The 20,193-nt window shown below is 32.7% G+C and overlaps 1 long non-coding RNA gene across 1 annotated transcript; it reads right to left on the bottom strand.

Moving 5' to 3' along the window:
- Positions 1–9,204: 9,204 nt before the first annotated feature.
- On the bottom strand, positions 9,205–19,021 carry LOC127732389 (uncharacterized). The gene is made up of 3 exons (XR_007996215.1): positions 18,982–19,021; positions 18,094–18,445; positions 9,205–10,916 (listed from the first exon to the last, which is right to left on the bottom strand). It is a non-coding gene; the product is annotated as an uncharacterized LOC127732389 (long non-coding RNA).
- Between the last annotated feature and the right edge of the window lie 1,172 nt (positions 19,022–20,193).

Genomic DNA, 20,193 nt, shown 5'->3' with positions numbered 1-20,193 from the left:
TTGAACAAATGTAATGAAGAAAAATGCACTTTTCAATTTGTTTGGTCGTTATTATTATGAAACACCGAAAAAAGTACCTCAACTACATTTTATAACGAAACTGGATTTAAAAAAAAACACGCTTGATCAAGTGTGCGCTTTATTAAATACGACTCTATCCTAAGGCAAATACTCTATTACCTTCACGGAGACGTTTGATCAACTGTGCGCTTTATTAAATACGACTCTATCCTATGGCAAATACTCTATTACCCTTCACGGAGACGCTTGATCAAGTGTGCGCTTTATTAAATACGGATGGTTGTTATGTACAAGACGCCATAGTTTATTACTTTGAATTTGAAATTTAATCGACAGTAATAACAGAACATTCAGTATAATAAATTAAATAACACATATCTGAGAGGGTGATAGAGCAGATTGTTACCCCTCGAAAAGACATTGTCAACCTTGGCTTCGCCTCAGTTGACAATGTTTTCTCGGGGTAACAATCTATCACCCTCTCAGCTATGTGTTATTTATATAATGTCAAGCGATGCCGACCCATGGGTAATAAAGAACGTAAACACGAAATGATTACGTACAAATTCATTAAAAGAAGCACATATACATGTGTATGCTGTTCTTTTTTATGAAACATAAATAATCTGGCCTATTCAGTTGCTAAAAAATATTATGACTTCATCTACAGCAAGTATGACATGTATGATGTTATTTTTTCTTCGCTCGCTAAAAAGATTATCCACACATTGTCAGATTGTAGTGTACTAGTACCTCACTTTCAAGATCTATGGACAAACCGACATACAGGACAGGACACACTTGTTAAACCTTAACCGAACACTTAAACAAATATTTACATAGAAGACATTTATGATAAAATATCGAAAGGACAAAATAGAAAAAGAATTTAAAAATCAAATGCTAAGAGTGTGTATTAGTATATATAGGATTGGTTCATTCAAATGTTGAAAAAAAATATTCTTGCTTTGGATTGACTGAAAAAAAATATTCTTGCTCGGTTTGCATGATAAAAAAAGTCAAATGGTCCATGTCTAATTGAATGAAAAAAAATCTAATGGTTTTTCATGAGTTAGATCATTATACCAAAACTTCAATCAAAAACTCATTAAAACTATGTATGTAAATAGTAAATAATAATAAGTCAGTGTTTGAAATATTTGTTAAAAATTTCAAACTTTTTGTTAGTAGGGATGAGCAGCTGAGACGCCAAGTACCCAACCCTTTTCATATATTTTGTTTAAAAAAATATATACCTTATCATACACAATTAACACAAAAAAAACAGACCTATACAGCTTACTGTTTGGTGTGAGCCAAGGCACCGTGTTAAAGACCGTACGTTGACTAGACTGCTACATGTCCCTTCCTTATTATTTTTATTTTCAATTTTCTCCTTTAACAATTTTACTACTACAACTAAGAGATTACCATCATACTGACATTTGCAGAGAAAGGTCTGTTTCTAAGGACAATCAGTATACTGACAATTTTCAGTAAATATATAGATTAGTAAGAAAGAAATAAAAGAAAGGGAATTGTAGCAAGTCTATTTTTTGGCCTATAATGGTTTACTTTTACAAATTGTGACTTAGATGGAGAGTTGTCTCATTGGCACTCATACCACATCTTCTTATATCTATAGATATATTTGGATATATTTCATCTTCTGGTACATAACTATGTAGATTTTTTGGGGTTCCGCTCATCGTCAGGTTCTTGTTAGAAGCAACGCAGTCGTAATACTAGACGTGTTACGAAAAGGTATATACTCGACGCTGAGGTTGGCAAATAAGACTTAAAATGAGGTGATTGTGTCAAAACATTGAATATCGATTAAAACAGGTAAAATTCAATTTGAGTTATGTTAACCGGGTATCCTACACACAAGTCTTGATTGATTAAAAGTTATACAAATTGAGTATAATCAGTTTCTGATATCATTGCTTTGGATAGATCATAGGATGGGCAAGGTGTGAGTATTTGTGTGTGTGGGGGGGGGGATTTTTTTACTTTATTCATTACGATATCAATCTGTCACTCCACTACTGTACCTCGTTCCGAAAAGCATGAAATATTTGTAACTGGACCAAAACATCCAAACAACATTCAATATAATATAATAAATCTAGGCAAAACCCGCATACAACTCTACAGTCTGATTGAATTGTTTTCGGATGTCTCCATAGGCTTCCACCGATTTTGGAAGTTGAAAAAGCATGAAATATTTGTCACTGGACGTAAAAAACAAACAACTTTCAATCAATCTCTGCAAAACCTGTACAAAATTATAAAGTCTAGTTGATTTTTTTGCAGATTTCTTCATAGGCTTCCACTGAATTTTTCAGCGTCTAATAGCGTGTTTCAAGTATACCTTACACCCGAACGATAATTGCAAGTTTATTTTTTACATTATTTTTTGTCTGCTCTTGTTCTACACGTAGCTCTAAGTTGATGGCGCCAATAGAGGATAACGAACGGAGAACGACATGCGGTATTTCTATTTTTAACTAATATGACTAAATTCCAGGGAAATTTTATTTCATACGTGGCAAATAAAAGGCAGTATATTAAACTGTTGAAAATCATCCTGTTGATATAAGAAACTACTCCGTGTGAACATGATATGATTTCTAGTGTCCACAACGGATCGAACCAGTCACATTTTACATGAATATAAGATAAAGGAAATTAATTCCTGTGTAGGTATTAACATATTAGTATATATAAAATCATTTCCAATGTCCAATAAGGGCTAATGAGGCACTAGAGATTAGGAGTTTATTACTCAAAACGGGTTCCCTCTTCTCCTGCTCGACTGCATGTCAGCCCGTCCGCCAGCTAAATTTCGTAATATTGTATCAGTCAGTTTTGCATTCAGTACAACCCGTCCAAAAGTTCTGAACACGGGTAAACACACCTTTAATGAAATGTTCGTCACTATTGAGTTCGAAAAAAAAGAAATAGCAAGTTGCTTTATTTTTTATGGATTAGCGAGGATTTTTTTTCTCCCATCCATTAATACTCCTTTTTTCTCGAATTTTAAATCCTTTTTGCAATACCCTCTCCTCCTGTCAGTGTCCCAAAATACAAAATAGGAAGAATAATTATGTTGTAGATTATAATTATATTCTTCACGAAATAATTACTATTGAGTATTTATTCAAAATATAACACCTTGCTTTTCAAATAAATTCGTCATTTCTTTAACACTTTTCTCTATTACCCCTTTTATATCTTTTATTATGAAGAAATTTTAATTTCAAAAGACAATTAAAGATGTTTGATCAGATAAATGAATTAACAGCCCAGACAGTAGCTAACACTTTCATTGAGTTTAATATTAATGAAAAACGGATAAAAAGTTACTTTGTCGTTCCCTCTTAAAGATTGAAATAAACAATTAATTTCCCCATAGGCGACAATGATAGCCTTTTTCGAGATACAGGCTTTAGAAAGTTGATTTGTTTAACGAAACCTTGCTAGAATTAAAGAAAAGTTATTAGGACAGTTTTTTTTGGTCCAAAAATTATAGGTTCGCGTTGCTTTTCTTAGCGTAATTTGTACATATCTCCCATGCCTATCAATTATGCACTTAAAAATACGTGTCTCGTCCTAGCGTTTAAAAGACATCTCAGTTCCGTTATGGCTAAGGAAAATAATTTATTTGGCCTTTGGAATAATGCAGAATTCACGAAGTCTCTAATAACAAAAAATAACTAGTGTCAAGCTATCCAGCAATTTTCATCCTGCAATTCTCTTTATAAACATCTATCCTGCAATTCGTCATCCTGCAATTGCGTTTGGAAAACTACTTGAGCGACAATTTTATTTTTCTTTAAAACCATATAGTTTTTGACTTTTTCGTTCGAAAACAAGATTTATATAGAAAATCAAAGACTTTTATATCCCATTAACAAAATTCTAAATTTAGTTTGCAAATTTCTAACTCATATTTACGGTTTTGTAATTAGCATTTACAATACTATCATGATGACGATTCAAACAAAGTATTATCCGTTAATAAGTCCAGGATGTGATTCGTATAAACCCATGTTAAACCCAAATTTGCGATTTTCGAAACTCATATTAACGACTAAAAATACAGAATTTTGATGTAAAATGATTTTTTTCATGGTATACCTACAACACAACTTCTATTTAAAACTGGGTCACCCACTTGTTCAAAACCATTGCCCCGGCAGTTCTGTATGGCTAGGGGTTATAGATTCTACTCCAATAAATAGCTTTTGGGTAGTACTACAACGAGGGGCCAAAGAATTTCTGGGGTAAGCATTCCTAGAGGACGAAAATTGCGTCCGAAACATGGAAATAAAGCCCAATTCGATAAAATACGCATTGGGGGCACCCACTTTCCGACCCATTGTCTCGGTAGTTCTTTATGGCTAGGCATTATAGACGCTGCCCTAAGGAATAGCTATTGGATAGAACTACAACGTGAGGGTAAAGAATTTCTGGGGTAAGCATTCTTAAAGGCCGAAAATTTCGTCCGTAACACGGAAAAAAAGTCATATTTGATAAAATATGCACTGGATTCAACTAGAACGGGACAGTGCGTCATAAGTCAAATTAATTTTTTTTTCTTTGCTTGCCATACATTGATTACAAAAAATAAACCCACCATCTTATTAAATTCAAGCGCAAGCCACTTGCACGAAAAATGCGTAATACACTTGTTCTGCTTTGTTTTACAAGACATTTGCTATAATACAGATAATATCAGTTAATCATTCAACATAGACATATTGCTATTTTTTCGGAACTACTTTAGAGGATGCCGAGAGTATGGAAGGCCATTTCACAATATGACTGCCAAAATTAATATAGTGAAAAAGTTATTAGATAACAAAACATTAAGATATAATCGGATTTTTTGGCGTATACATTCCTTAGATGCGAACATTCGAATCTTTGAAATATTGTTTGTGTTTGATGAAGATCTAGCACATTAAATGACATTAAAGTAGTCTAAGAGATATGGGACGCACGATCGGTCTTATTCGTTTACTGTCAACGAAACAATGAACAGTGCCGAATGTTGGTACTGTATGATGTATGTTCTTCTTTAATAAATAAATCATTTATTTACTGATTCACATATGAAGTTGACACACTATAGTAATGACTACCCAGATAATTGGTTGGAAATTGGGTGACCCTAGAGCGTATTTTATCGAATTTTGCTTATTTCCATGTTTCGGACGACATTTTGGCCTGTAAGAATGCTTACCCCAGAAATTCTTTACTCTCCCGTTGTAGTAATATCAAATAGCTATTCATTAGAGCAGAGTCTCTAATCCCTAGCCATAAAGAACTACAGAATTAATGGGTCGGAAAGTGCGTACCCCAATGCGTATTTTATAGAATTTGGCTTTTTTCCATGTTTCGAACGAAATTTTGGGCTTTTAAGAATGCTTACCCCAGAGATTATCTACTATCCCAATGTAGTACTATATAATAGCTGTTCATTGAAGCAGAGTTTTTAATCCCTAGCCCTAAAGAACTACATAGACAATTGGTTGGAAAGTGGGTGACCCTAGAGCGTATTTTATCGAATTTGGCTTTATTTCCGTGTTTCGAACGAAATGTTGGGCCTTTAAGAAAGCGTACCCCATAAATTCTTTACCCTCCCGTTGTAGTACTATCCAATAGCTATTTATTAGAGCAGAGTCTATAATCCCTAGCTATAAAGAACTACCAAATTAATGGGTCGGAAAGTGGGTACCTCAATGCGTATTTCATCGAATTTGGCTTTTTTTCCGTGTTTCGAACGAAATTTTCGGCCTTTAAGAATGCTTACCCCAGAAATTCTCTACTATCCCAATGTAGTACTATATAATACCGGTAGCTATTCATTGAAGCAGATTCTATAATCCCTAGCCATTAAGAACTAGCCAGATGATTGGTTGGAAAGTGTGTGATCCTAGAGCGTATTTTATCGAATTTGGCTTTATATCCATATTTCGGACGAAATTTTCGGCCTTAAAGAATGCTTACCCAAAACATTCTTTACCCTCCCGATGTAGTACTATATGATAGCTATTCATCGAAGCAGAGTCTCTAATCCCTAGCCATTAAGAACTACCCAGACAATTTGTTGAAAAGAGGGTGACCATTGAGCGTATTTTATCGAATTTGGCTTTATTTCCGTGTTTCGAACGATATTTTGGCCCTTTAATAAAGCTAACCCCAGAAATTCTTTACCTTCCCGTTGTAGTACTACTCAATAGCTATTTATTGAAGAAGAGTTTATAATCCCTACTCATTAAGAACTACCAAGATAATTGGTTGGAAAGCGGGTGACCCTAGAGCGTATTTTATCGAATTTGGCTTTTTTACGTGTTTCGAACGAAATTTTGGGCCTTTAAGAATGTTTACTCCAGAAATTCTCTACTATCCAATGTAGTACTATATAATAGCTATCCATTGAAGCAGAGTCTATAATCCCTAGCCATTAAGAACTACCCAGATAATCGGTTGGAAAGTGGGTGACCCTAGAGCGTATTTTATCGAATTTTGCTTATTTCCATGTTTCGGACGACATTTTCGGCCTTTAAAAATGCTAACCCCAGAAATTCATTACCCTCCCGTTGTAGTAATATTCAATAGTTATTGATTAGAGCTGAGTCTCTAATCCCTAGCCATAAAAAACTACCAAAACAATGGGTCGGAAAGTGGGTACCGGAATGCGTATTATATCGTATTTTGCTTTATTTGCATATTTCGGACGAAATTTTCGGCCTTTAAGAAAGCTAACCCCAAAAATTCGTTACCTTCCCGTTGTAGTACTATATAATAGCTGTTCATTGAAGCAGAGTCTTTAATCCTTAGCCATAAGGAACTACCCAGACAATTGGTTGGAAAGTGGGTGACCCTAGAGCGTATTTTATCGAATTTGGCTTTATTTCCGTGTTTCGAACGAAATTTTGGGCCTTTAAGAAAGCTAACCCAAGAAATTCTTAAACATGCATAAAAACGAAACCATATCCGGGACTTCACAGATGTATATCTTTTTGTGAATCGTCATGATTTTTCTAATTGTAAATTCTAGTTATAGACCGTAAAGATGAGTTAGAAATTTGTAAACTAAAGCTAGAAATTTGTGAATGGGATATAAAAAACTTTATATTTATCTTTTTTTTCAAACAAAACAAGTCAAAAACCATGATTTTGAAAAAAATAAAATCTAATGGTTTATTGTAACCTATACGGTATTTAATACTTTCTAGAATCATGCAATTCATAGTTCGTTATATGCACAAATATATATGCCACACAAAAGTCATCTTCAAAACGTTCTGGCATTTCTCTCTGAATTTTCACAATTTTTTATCAGAGGTGACCCCAGTCAATAATTTAAAATCTAATGGTTTATTGTAACCTATAGGACGCTAGCTGTCACAAAGGAATTTCTTTAAATAATTGTTATCATATTTCATGTAAACAAACCTTTAATGTGAATTAGGTGCACATATCAAAATGATCGGATTTATTGCATCTATAAATAGCATCAGTGGAAATACCAGATTTCACACTAAATAGAGTTTAATTGGTTTGACAAATAGCTGATGTATTTACGGCAGCCGCATCAAATATAAATACGGACATATAATTAGTATCAGATACTTATGATATAATCAAGCAAGTGATTATATCAACCTATCGATCGCGATGTATTCAATCTGATTTTCTCACCCTCTTCATGAAATAGTGACCTATTTTAGCTCATCACTACCACTCATTACATAGTAAGTGGCCCCGAGATCTTCAGATCTACCTTTTTAAACGCATTTAAGTAACATATATATAATTGTGTGTGTTTTATCAATAGCTAATACTGTGGTATTATCTTTGTGGCGTTATCAACCATGTATAATTACGCATGCTATTCTATGCATCGGTTTCCAATGTTTGAATGAGTTTACAAAAATTATTACTTGATATTGACCTTCAAGATAAAACCGCAACCTAGATAAAGGTAGAATTTTGCGAAAGACTGTAATTATTTGTGGTTCCGCTTTTAACAAACAGGATGTTTGATTATGATAAGGAAGAATTGAAGCTGCATTATGTTGTGTCAAAACTTTAAAGAATCCAGAGTGTAACAAAACTCCACTTAACTTAATAGTCATTTCATCATAAAGTTTATAACACAATTCCGTCTGTTGAACACGTACGGTTTCTACATTTTCCAATTTTTTTACATAAAACTACATATCACACATACAGAGAAAAGTATATTTAATTCTAGGTATCTATTTAAACTTAGGCCTACATATTATTTCTTGTTAATATCTCTTACTCATTTTTTTAGTTCGTAATATACTATACAATATAAAAAAGAAGATGTGGTATGATTTCAAAAGAGACAACTCTCCACAAGAGACAAAATAACACAAAAAATAACTGCTAAAGGTGACACCGTACGGCCTTCAACAATGAACCCAAACCGCATAGTTAATAAACTGCACTTTCTTATCTGTTTTGGGACCTTATATAAAATTATCACTAACATTGGTTATAAAGATAATTTGTGTTGTTAGTTGATTTACAAAATTCAACTCCGACATTTGGTTTAAGTCTTAATGTTCTTTATCTTACATTATTGAATATATATATATATATTGAAGTTTTAAGTTTTGTCCACGCTGTGCATAAAAAAGGGGAAAAATTAAGGCTGAAAATGCACCAAGTATTTATATTCAATTCATCCATGAGTATTTGTTAAGCAGTGAAGCCAGTAGAATTCTATTGAAACATTTTTCAACAATTTGATGCTTGAACAGACAAAATGTGAATATTCGTATTGAATATGAATATATCGTGCATTTTCACCCTTATTTTTCCTATATTTTTTTTACCTATATATATACTTTATCTATCCAACGCAATTATAATTTTGAACGTTGTTTTCAATTTAGATTTGTATAGTAGCATGAGTTCGAATCCCGGCGAGGGAAGAACAAAAAAATCTAACATTGTTGGGCTGATGTTTAGACGAGTTATATATATATAAATACTTAAAATTGAATTCTCCGTCCAAACTAGTAGAAAAAGAAATTAAATTAAATTTCAAAATGCTCTTAAAGTCCTTTAATCTTCTACATTTTTTCACCAACCGGTTTCATATCTTTGTAATAATCATGGATGATAATGAATATATATATATATATATATATATAGCTATCTTGGCATAGGAAAGTCACCGGCTAGGGGGTATTTTGATCAGTTATGTAGCCCTCGACATAATGTCACCTTTTGGACTGGCTACCTTAACTTTGAGATGATCTACAGAGAGAACTGTTCAGATTCTGAGCTTGAAAAATGTACCATTCGAAAGAGCAACATTTAAGAATTTCAAAACACCAAAAATTACTTTATAATGTTTTAGAATAAAAAAGTTATTAAACTTTTAATGGACCCACCCTCAATTTCGTATATATCCGAATTGGTACAAACGATAGTAAGGTGACCACCAATTTTAAACATGATTATTTATCAGAAAACCTACATATATCTTAATTTCTACAGTATATAATTGTATCTTAATGTATTCTTTAATTTCTGGACAACAAAAACCATTCCGGACCTAAGGCGTTTAAGAAATTAAAAGGATATATATCGAGCATGTGTATGTTCGCACTAAGAATTCAGAGAGCTTAAAAACATATATAAACATACGGGCATTTACATATGAGTGATAATGGCGGATACCTGAAGCGGTGACCTATTTCACATATTCTGCCTTGGAAAGTGATTTTTATCAACTGTGAATTCTTAATTTTATGGTAAGTTTATTTTATTTCATTGTAGAATTCCAGCAATACCAATAAAGTCTCAAATAATTATTGCATAACCAAAACAACAATGTCATTGACCCTCGTGTATTTTGATATCTTATCCCACTCTTGGTTTGTACGTTCCCTTATTTATTGCATCTCAATTCGACGTGTTTATTATTAAATAACTGAAGACAATCATTGAACGTGGCAAATTTAGTTTCGGCATTAAAATATGCTGCGTTTTATTAAAAAGGGGGAGGGATGAACATTGCGATAATAACCGAGTGTCAGTAAGAGTATAATACCGTTGAAAGGGGGCAAACAATGCAACGTCTATATACATAGCTACAAGACAAGTCTATGCATTAACCAAAAATGTAGCTCAAAAATGTGGACAGAACCCGGGACCCCTGCCCCCATCCCCAAATGTATGCACCTTTGGACGTGAAACAGTGTAAATTGGGATTGGGATGTGATCTTATTTCTACAGTTCTATGAAAATAGACCAGACTAAAATGAACAATAATAGTAAAAATTGTTAATCACAACTGATCTCAATAAAAACATGGCATTAACTAAGTAACAATTCTTGCAGTGATTTTTATCATATCAAACGTCTTGGATAACATTTGTCTTTGTTATTTTCTTGGACGTACATATTGTCAATGATTGTTTATTGGTCACAGGAGTCCGTTTCACAAAAAAAACTTATGACTAAGATTGATTGTAAGTCATGAACAATTCAGAATACTTACTATCAATCTTAGTCGCATGTTATTTTTTTTGTGAAACCGACTCCAGGTATATTTTGCATTGACAATGTTCTTCATTTATTTCAAAGATGAGCAACCAATTTCAAATGTTTTTCCTGGGGACAGTATATCTATATATGTTCCTGGTTAGACTGCACATTTTAATACTGGACTGCATGTTTTCTATCAAAAGATTAAGTACTTTGAGCTTGCTTTCAGTGACTGTGCCAATGTTGGTTGTCTTTGTACTTGGTGTGTGCACTTCAATCCTTTAGTGGTAGGGTTTAACAGCTGAGACATCCATAACCCAATTTGATATCGTACATGTAGGTACATGTAACTACAAAATAATAGTAATTATTATACCTCAGATATCATATTCTATATACATGTATATATATATATATAAAATAAGTACGCAATATTTTCACTATTTTTTAAATTGCAAGCATTGAACTATTTGACCGGTCAATAGTTTCCAACTATTGGACCTCAGTGAAACTATTCGACCACAAGCATCATTATTATTCGCAGAATTTCAAATGCAGCCACGGGATTGGATGTTGAATGTTGAGAATATCGCAGGAGTTACAATGTCGCCTTTTACCTATTGTATCTAGGGTTCATGTTAGTGCGGGTCGTAGCTATAGATTTCAAAATATTATATATGATTAAACGTTAAAAACAGTGGTTGTGTTTCTGCTTTTTATATTGCTATAGTTGATTTAGCCCCGACATTTATCGTCTGTTGTGTCTTTCCTAATAAAAATACATTTACTAACTGGTAATTGTGGGATAGTAAGTTTATTGTCCCCTCAGATACAACTATTGGCCTCGGCTATGCCTCAGGGCAATTGTTGCACCTCAGGGGACAATTAACTTACTATTCCACTCATTCCCTATTCAATAAGTAAAAAATGTGGTGTATATGTCAATGAGACAGTAACATGGGTTACTGAACCACACAAATAACCAAGCGACATTAAGATAACAACTTAGAGTCTTTAATAATAGCCAAGAGTATATACATGTATAATCTGTTAAAACCTATATCGCACCAAGTCTATATAAATTGTAAATCATTCTAACAATAAGAGTCTAAGAGTAAGACCTGCCATCAACAAAACACCATTAAGATATCAACTAACACAGCTATTGATGAGGTTCCTGATTTTGGACATGAACATGACCAAAATATGTGGTGGGGTTAGACAGATTTTGGATATCTCAACCTATAGACTTGATCAGTTGCTTAATAAAAACTAAAAACCAATGTTGCTTTCAGTGACTGTGGGTTGTCTTTGTACTTTATGTACAAATGTACTTGGTGGGTGCACTTCAATGCTTTTGTGGTAGGGTTGAACAGCTGAGACATCTAACACCCAACCCTTTTCATATATTTTAAATGTTAAAAAACAAACATATATATCATGTATTTGTTACATCAAGTAGACCTATAACTATCATGATTAGTCTTTTTCATAAAGAGATTTAATATATTTTACAAAGATCTAATGCAGTTTAGTCATGACATGGTCATGTTAGTGACATCTTCACATTGATTTATTAAAATATTCATAAATAAATATTAAAATAATGTTAAAATTGGAATTGACCTCTGATAGATTTCCATGTTAATTGATACTGTAAATTCAGAAATTATTGCGTGCATTTATTATTACGATTTTGTCATTTTGGACTCAAATGCGATTTTAATTTTTGCAATATTGAGACAAATCCTGTTTAATTAATAAAAAAATTTCAAAATGCGAGTTTAAATTATTGTGATTATAACGCTGTTGCATTTTTCGCAATAATAAAAACATTGCAATAATTTCTGAATTTACAGTATGAAATTATGTTACAAATATAAAAAAGAAGTTGTGGTATGATTGCCAATGAGACCACTCTCCACAAGAGACCAAATGACACAGAAATTAACAACTATAGGTCACCGTACAGCCTTCAAAAATGAGCAAATCCCATACTGCACAGTTAGCTATAAAAGACCCAGAAATGACAATGTAAAACAGTTCAAACGAGAAAACTAACGGCCTAATTTATGTACAGAAAATGAACGAAAAACAAATATGTAACACATAAACAAACGACAACCACTGAATTACAGGCTCCTGACTTGGGACAGGCACATACATACAGAATGTGGCGGGTTTAAACATGTTAGCGGGATCCCAACCCTCCCCTAACCTGGGACAGTGGTGTAACAGTACATGTACAACATAAGAACGAACTATAAAAATCAGTTGAAAGAGGCTTAACTCATCAGATGGATAAAAATACAAATACAAGTGGACGTGGCCGGGTACTTGTACATCCAAACAACAAAAAGACGCTAAGAACAGATCTGAGAGTATTCGCAGTTACTGACAGCTAGTTCAAAGCCACTATAATCAACTAATAAAAAATAATCATGCAGCTAAGACTAAATTATCAATCCGTACACATCCAACATCCAATGGATTTAGTGTAAAGACGTCATAAACAGTCAAGAGAAAAACATGACCTTGTGCAATGCCAAGATACAGGTAATGGTATCTACAGATTGTTGATCCATGAATGTGTATATGTATATAACAATAATATTTAGTTTGCTTTTAATTTACTGATAACAAAATCAATATTAGTACCAATAAAAACAATATTTAATGATCTAATTACAGTGTTGAATTGGTAACCTTTTAGAAAGAGTTTATTTAACTGATCAATAAGTTTACCAGGATTGTTTCTAAATTTCCGGGCTCGGTAAACAATAGTGCCGTAAAATGAGAATGTGCAATCCTGTTTGAAATAAGTTTTCTACAGGTACAACCAAACTTCAAAACCAAATCTTTATATCTGTGGAAGAATTTAGTAAAGGTTTTAAGTAATTTGTGGTAACGAAATCCCTGGCTTAATAATTTACCAGCAATACATAGATTACGTTCTTTAAAATCAAAAACGTCACAAAAGACACGGGCATAGCGAACGAGTTGTGAAATATATTCACCGTAAGATGGTGCCAAAGGAACATCACCATCCAAAAAGGGAAAATTAACAATAGGGAACGAAAAATTGTCCCTTTTGTTGTAAATTTTAGTGTGGAGTTTCCCGTGTAAAACCGAAATATTTATAAGGAATATGTTATTTTTATTTTTTAGTTCCTTTACATTTTGTATATGTTAATATAGCTCTTCAAATGTTTTGGTTCTTAGTTATACATCCTTGGCTTTCAAATATTCGGCTTTGAGTGTTTCCGAGGAAGGTAAATCCAAGAAAGCTCTTTAGATGTTTAGATGTATGAAATTTATAACATGTTGTTTTTTCTATCTTTTCATCAGTGATGCTCAAATAAACTGCTTCGCTGAGCGCAGCTGGATACGCCCGCAGAGGTCCAGCCCTGAACAGTTGGCATGGGGCAAAAATGGACACAATATTCAAGCTTGATACAGGGCTTTGTTTTGATTGTATTAAATATTTGACATATTATAGGTTTCTGAATAAATGTAGTCAGAGAACATGAAATTGGTTATATGAATTGAATTTATATTCAATTAAAGATTTCTTGCTGTTGTGCATTACACTGTGCTGTTGCGCAATACTTAGTAAATCTGTTGTTAGACTATAAACAATTAAAGTTCAATTAATTCTCAATGTCATATTAGAAATTTATGAAAATGTAAAGGGAGCTTACATCAATAGATATACATGTAAACAATTCACCAAAGTTTCATGAGAATTGCTGACAGCATTTTTGAGTTATTGTCTGAAAACTGGAAAATCCCCCCTTTTTTAATGAATAAAACCCCATAACTCAGATATGTAAAATGTAAAATTTATAAAATTCTAAACAGAGCTTACATCAATAGATATAAACAATTCACCAAAGTTTCATGAGAACTGCTGAAAGCATTTTTGATTTTTTGTCCGAAAAACTAGAAAATCCCCCTTTTATTATGAATAAAACCATGTAACTCGGAAACGTAAAATCTGAAATATATAAAAATCGAAAGGGAGCTCATGTCAATAGATATAAACAATTCAACACAATTTCTTGCAAGTTGGTGAAAGCATTCTTGAGTTATTGTCCGAAAACTGGAAAATCCCCCTTTTTTTAATGAATAAAACCCCATAACTTGGAAACATAAAATCTAAAATTTATATAAAAAGAAATGGAGCTCACGTCAATAGATATAAACAATTCACCAAAGTTTTATGCAAATTGGTTAAAGTGTTTTTGAGTTAATTTCCAACATGTTGACGACGGACGGACAGACGGACAACAGTATACCATAATACGTCCCGTCCCGTAAACGGGCGTATAAAAAGATAAATCAGGTTGTCCCAGCAACCATCTGGGAATTCTAGAAAATTCTGTGACAAAAATATAATTTCATCCATACAGCATGAACTATAGTAACATAGCTCATTCCTACCACTTAGTACATACATGTAGTACATGTAATTATATAAGTGTGTCTTTGTTTAACCCTACAACATTTGAATATATCTCCATAATAAGGGATCTTGTCATGGGTTGCCTTGTGTTCATCCTGAATGCTTTTGTTTTACTTTTTAGGCTTTGGACAATTTAGAATTGTAGAGCTTGACATATTCACTTGCATGATCACCTTTCTATTGTTGAAGACTTTATATTGCCTTAGAGAGAATTTTGTTTGTTTGTTGGATTTGTACATATATTTATAAACCACATCTTCTTTTATTCACAGGTACATGTATGATTTAACTTTACTAACTTATATGTCATGTATGTATCTCAAAATTTAATTAGGTACCGTTAGATTTTTTTTTTTTTAAATCTTCCTTTAACTTTTCAATCAAAACTAGGAAATTAGCTAGACCTATAATATAAGACTTCGAAGGTTTATATCATTTTAGATTCAACACTTTTTATCCAATATTTTTTTTTTACTATCAATGTTGAACCTCAAAAAAAATATACAATAAAAATCGTTGAACATGTTGAATGTAAATGATACAGAGGCGGATTTAGAGGGTTTTTCAGGGGGCCCGGGCCCCCCTTTTGTTGGAAAAATTTGGTTGATTATATAGGGAATCACTGAAGCATGACTGGAGCGGGCCCCCTCTTATGAAAATTTCTGGACCCGCCACTGTGATATGAACCTTCAAAGTCTTATATTATAGGACTAGGAAATTAGCATGTTAAACAGTTTAAAAAACTTCAACAATTTTTGTTAATCCCTTTGTTAATTTTCCTTTTTTGGAGGCAGTGATTTCCTTTGGCCTTTTATCAGGGTGTTTATGTATTTTACAACAATTTTGCTATGCCAGTGCCTGTAATAGATATATCTGTGTATCACTGGTAAATTATTAAGTCAGGGATTTCAGTACCACATATTTCTTAAAACCTACCTCAATTCTTTCAGAGACTTGGTTAAAAAGTTTGACTGCACATGTAGAAAACTTACAAATTCTGAGTTTTATGGTGATGTTGTTTATATAATCTACATGTATTGAATTTTTATACCATCCATTTGAACTTGTCAATTCTTGGTGGATGCTTATTAATGTATAAAAGGTTATCTATTAAGCTATGTCATGTCTTTTGGTGTTGGCCTTGATTTTATTTTTTTTTTAAATGAGAGCATAAACTAAATATGATTTTCTATACTGTTATGAACACTTACAGTCCTTTACATGCAAATGATTTAGAGGTTTGGTAGCATGTTTTCTGGATGTGCTTATGCTGTCCTAAGTCAGGAGCTTATGGGTCAGCGGAAGGCTAAGTGGGTGTCTATGGTATTTGATTTTCATGTTTAGTTTTGTACATTTATAAATCAGATGTTGAATTTCTCATACTGATTCAAAATTGATAGTAAAAAAAAATATCTGATAAAAAACGTTGAATGCAAATTTTATGAATCTTCGAAGTCTTATATTTATATAGGACTTAGAAATTAGCATGTTAAACAGTTTAAAAAACTTAAACAATTTTTGTTCCCCTTTGTTAATTTTCCTTTTTTGGAGGCAGTGAAATTTCCTTTTGCCTTTTATCAGGGTCACAACAGTTTATGTATTTTACAACAATTTTGCTATGCCAGTGCCTGTAATAGATATATCTGTGTATCACTTGTAAATTATTTAGTCAGGGATTTCGGTACCACATATTTCTTAAAACCTTACTCAATTCTTTCAGAGACTTGGTTAAAAAGTTTGACTGTACATGAACAAAACTTACAAATTCTGAGTTTTATGGTGATGTTGTTTATATAATCTACATGTATTGAATTTTTATACCATCCATTTGAACTTGTCAATTCTTGGTGGATGCTTATTAATGTATAAAAGGTTATCTATTAAGCTATGTCATGTCTTTTGGTGTTGGCCTTGATTTTATTTTTTTTTTAAATGAGAGCATAAACTAAATATGATTTTCTATACTGTTATGAACACTTACAGTCCTTTACATGCAAATGATTTAGAGGTTTGGTAGCATGTTTTCTGGATGTGCTTATGCTGTCCTAAGTCAGGAGCTTATGGGTCAGCGGAAGGCTAAGTGGGTGTCTATGGTATTTGATTTTCATGTTTAGTTTTGTACATTTATAAATCAGATGTTGAATTTCTCATACTGATTCAAAATTGATAGTAAAAAAAAATATCTGATAAAAAACGTTGAATGCAAATTTTATGAATCTTCGAAGTCTTATATTTATATAGGACTTAGAAATTAGCATGTTAAACAGTTTAAAAAACTTAAACAATTTTTGTTCCCCTTTGTTAATTTTCCTTTTTTGGAGGCAGTGAAATTTCCTTTTGCCTTTTATCAGGGTCACAACGGTTTATGTATTTTACAACAATTTTGCTATGCCAGTGCCTGTAATAGATATATCTGTGTATCACTTGTAAATTATTTAGTCAGGGATTTCGGTACCACATATTTCTTAAAACCTTACTCAATTCTTTCAGAGACTTGGTTAAAAAGTTTGACTGTACATGAACAAAACTTACAAATTCTGAGTTTTATGGTGATGTTGTTTATATAATCTACATGTATTGAATTTTAATACAATCCATTTGAACTTGTCAATCCTTGGTGGATGCTTATTAATGTATAAAAGGTTATCTATTAATTTAAGCTATGTCGTGGGATCTTTTGGTGTTGGCCTTGATTTTGTTTTTTTTTTAAATGAGAGCATAAACTAAATAGGATTTTCTATACTGTTATGAACACTTACAGTCCTATACATGCAAATGGTTAAGATGTTTGGTAGCATGTTTTCTGGATGTGCTTATGCTGTCCTAAGTCAGGAGCTTATGGTTCAGCAGAAGGCTAAGTGGGTGCCTATATGGTATTTGTTTTTCATTTTTAGTACATTTATAAATCAGATGTTGAATTTCTCATTTATATTATAAATAACATAAACAACCAAAATGATGAAGATAATTGTAAACTTTATACATAAAAGAATATAAACACCTTTAAATATTGGATATAAATTAAAAAAAAACTATGTTTCAAACCTCTGTCGAAACTTTACCTTAGATTAATTTGCTATTTCTTTTAGGTCCCTTTTGGTCTTATGCTCTTTGTATGATCAGGTACTAATAATACATCCTTGCAACGTATTGGCTGTCAAAGGGTTTGTTTGCACTGGGTATTCCTGTTGACAGGTCAATCCAGGAAAGTGCCTCAGTCACACAAGATTTGTAAAGTATTTAGTTCTTTTCAGAGTAGTTCAGCTACTGGCAAACTGTTAATCCATTTAATATAAGGACTTGTCCTCTGTATACAGGAAACATTTGCCATTGGATTTTAAGCAAACAGTAGTCAGTCCATTGATTCTAAAAAAATCCCCCTACTTTTCCTTCTTACTATCTTAAGCTAGTCTCCTGAAACAAAACAAAAAGACCTCTCAAGCATTATCAGATTGTATAAGAGTTATATGCCATTGATTATATAGGGAGAGTTTTAACTCTAAATATTTCAGTAATAAAAATGTGTGTATCCAGTTTTTTCTCTTTTCCACTAGTCCCTTTTGGTGCTACATGTACTATTTTACATAAAACTTTGCACTGTAACATGTTAGGTGAAACATGCAATATCATATATATTTTCATCTTCCTTGGTTCCCTTCCAAACATTTTAAACAGGTTCTAGTGTGTTGATTTGCTTGTAAATTGAGTTATGGTAAATAAAGTACATGTATAAAATTGTACCATAGATTTTCTATGACATCTCAAATAATTCATGTAATTTGGAATTAGTGTAAATGTAGACTTGAACTTTTCTGATCAAAAGAAGTGCTCCTTTGAATGAGGAATACAGATTAGCAGAAAACAAAATTTTAATCTGACTTTGAATTTATTTGTATTGCTTTGTATTTAAAAACATTAAATAAATGTTTTACTTCAATAGACATATTTACCTTTTGTTTACAGTTTTCATCACACAAAGGTCACGTGAGGTGGTGTTTAGACACAACAAATTTGCATACCATTACCACTGCGCCTGTGCGGAAATGGACATTTATGTGCCAAAAAAAACAACAGTAACGTTGATCTCAGACAACATTGTCTCCATATTTTATTATTTACTAGAATAATTGGACAGTTGAAAACCCGACTTGTCGCATCAATTAATACAATCATGATTTAGCTAAATAGTAAGTAAGAGTATCTGTCACTACACTATTTAGAAAAGTCGATCAACTTGATTCAAAGTAAATCCATTTCAGACATAATACAAATGTATTTTGTGTGAAATTGAAAATCTGGCCTTTTACTTGACCATGATTGGTCCAAACCCATTACTTTATCCTTTACCGACCTTACTCTATCCCATCTACTTCTGCTTCTTCCATATAGTGACCCCTTTCTTTTATAACAACTGAACAAGACAGATTTATATTATACAGACTATTACTATTACTGTTTAAAAAAGGAAAAAGGAATATTTCAAATGTTTGATGTGAATAATGTGACTTAATATTGATGTTTTGAAATTTTTGATTGTTATTTTAACCCATCTTGCTGCCGGAGGGGCACATGTGTCCACATCAGCTGTGCTGGAGCTATACACTCCATGGTTTTTTTGTATGCAAGCTTCTCACTATTACATGTATTACTGTATCTCTTTCAAGTAAAAGACCGAAGATTAAACAGTGAAGTATGTTTCTTCAATGGCTTCCAAATGAAGCAGTCATTAGGGCGTGGTATAATATCGAGTGACATCACAAAGGTTGAGCTGTCATATTTTCTGGTACACGAAATGCAACCTTGTAAAACTACTGGCAGCTGCCAGAGGGTTCAACTTCAAGAGTTTAACCCTCTTACTGCTGGAGGGACAAATGTGTCCTTATCTACACAGGGACACGTGTCCATGTTTTAATTTATGCAAGCTTCTCACCTTTGCTCTCTTTCAGTTTCAAATAAAAGATTGAAGATGAAACTAATATTTTTCTTCAATGGCTCCCAAATGTAACTGTCTTTAGAGTGTGACGTCTAATATGGAATGATGTCATTGCTGGGCATGTGACTTCACAGACATCTAGCTGTATTTTTTTCTGGCACATAAAATGCAATCTTAAAAAACTGCTGGCAGCAAGAGGGTTAATGATGTTATGGGGTACATGTAGTTT

This window comes from Mytilus californianus, unplaced genomic scaffold (genome assembly GCF_021869535.1).
Source record: "Mytilus californianus isolate M0D057914Y unplaced genomic scaffold, xbMytCali1.0.p SCAF_24, whole genome shotgun sequence".
Lineage (NCBI taxonomy): Eukaryota > Metazoa > Mollusca > Bivalvia > Mytilida > Mytilidae > Mytilus > Mytilus californianus.
The sequence above is the reverse complement of the archived record's forward strand: the minus strand, read 5'-3'. Positions and strand labels throughout refer to the sequence as shown.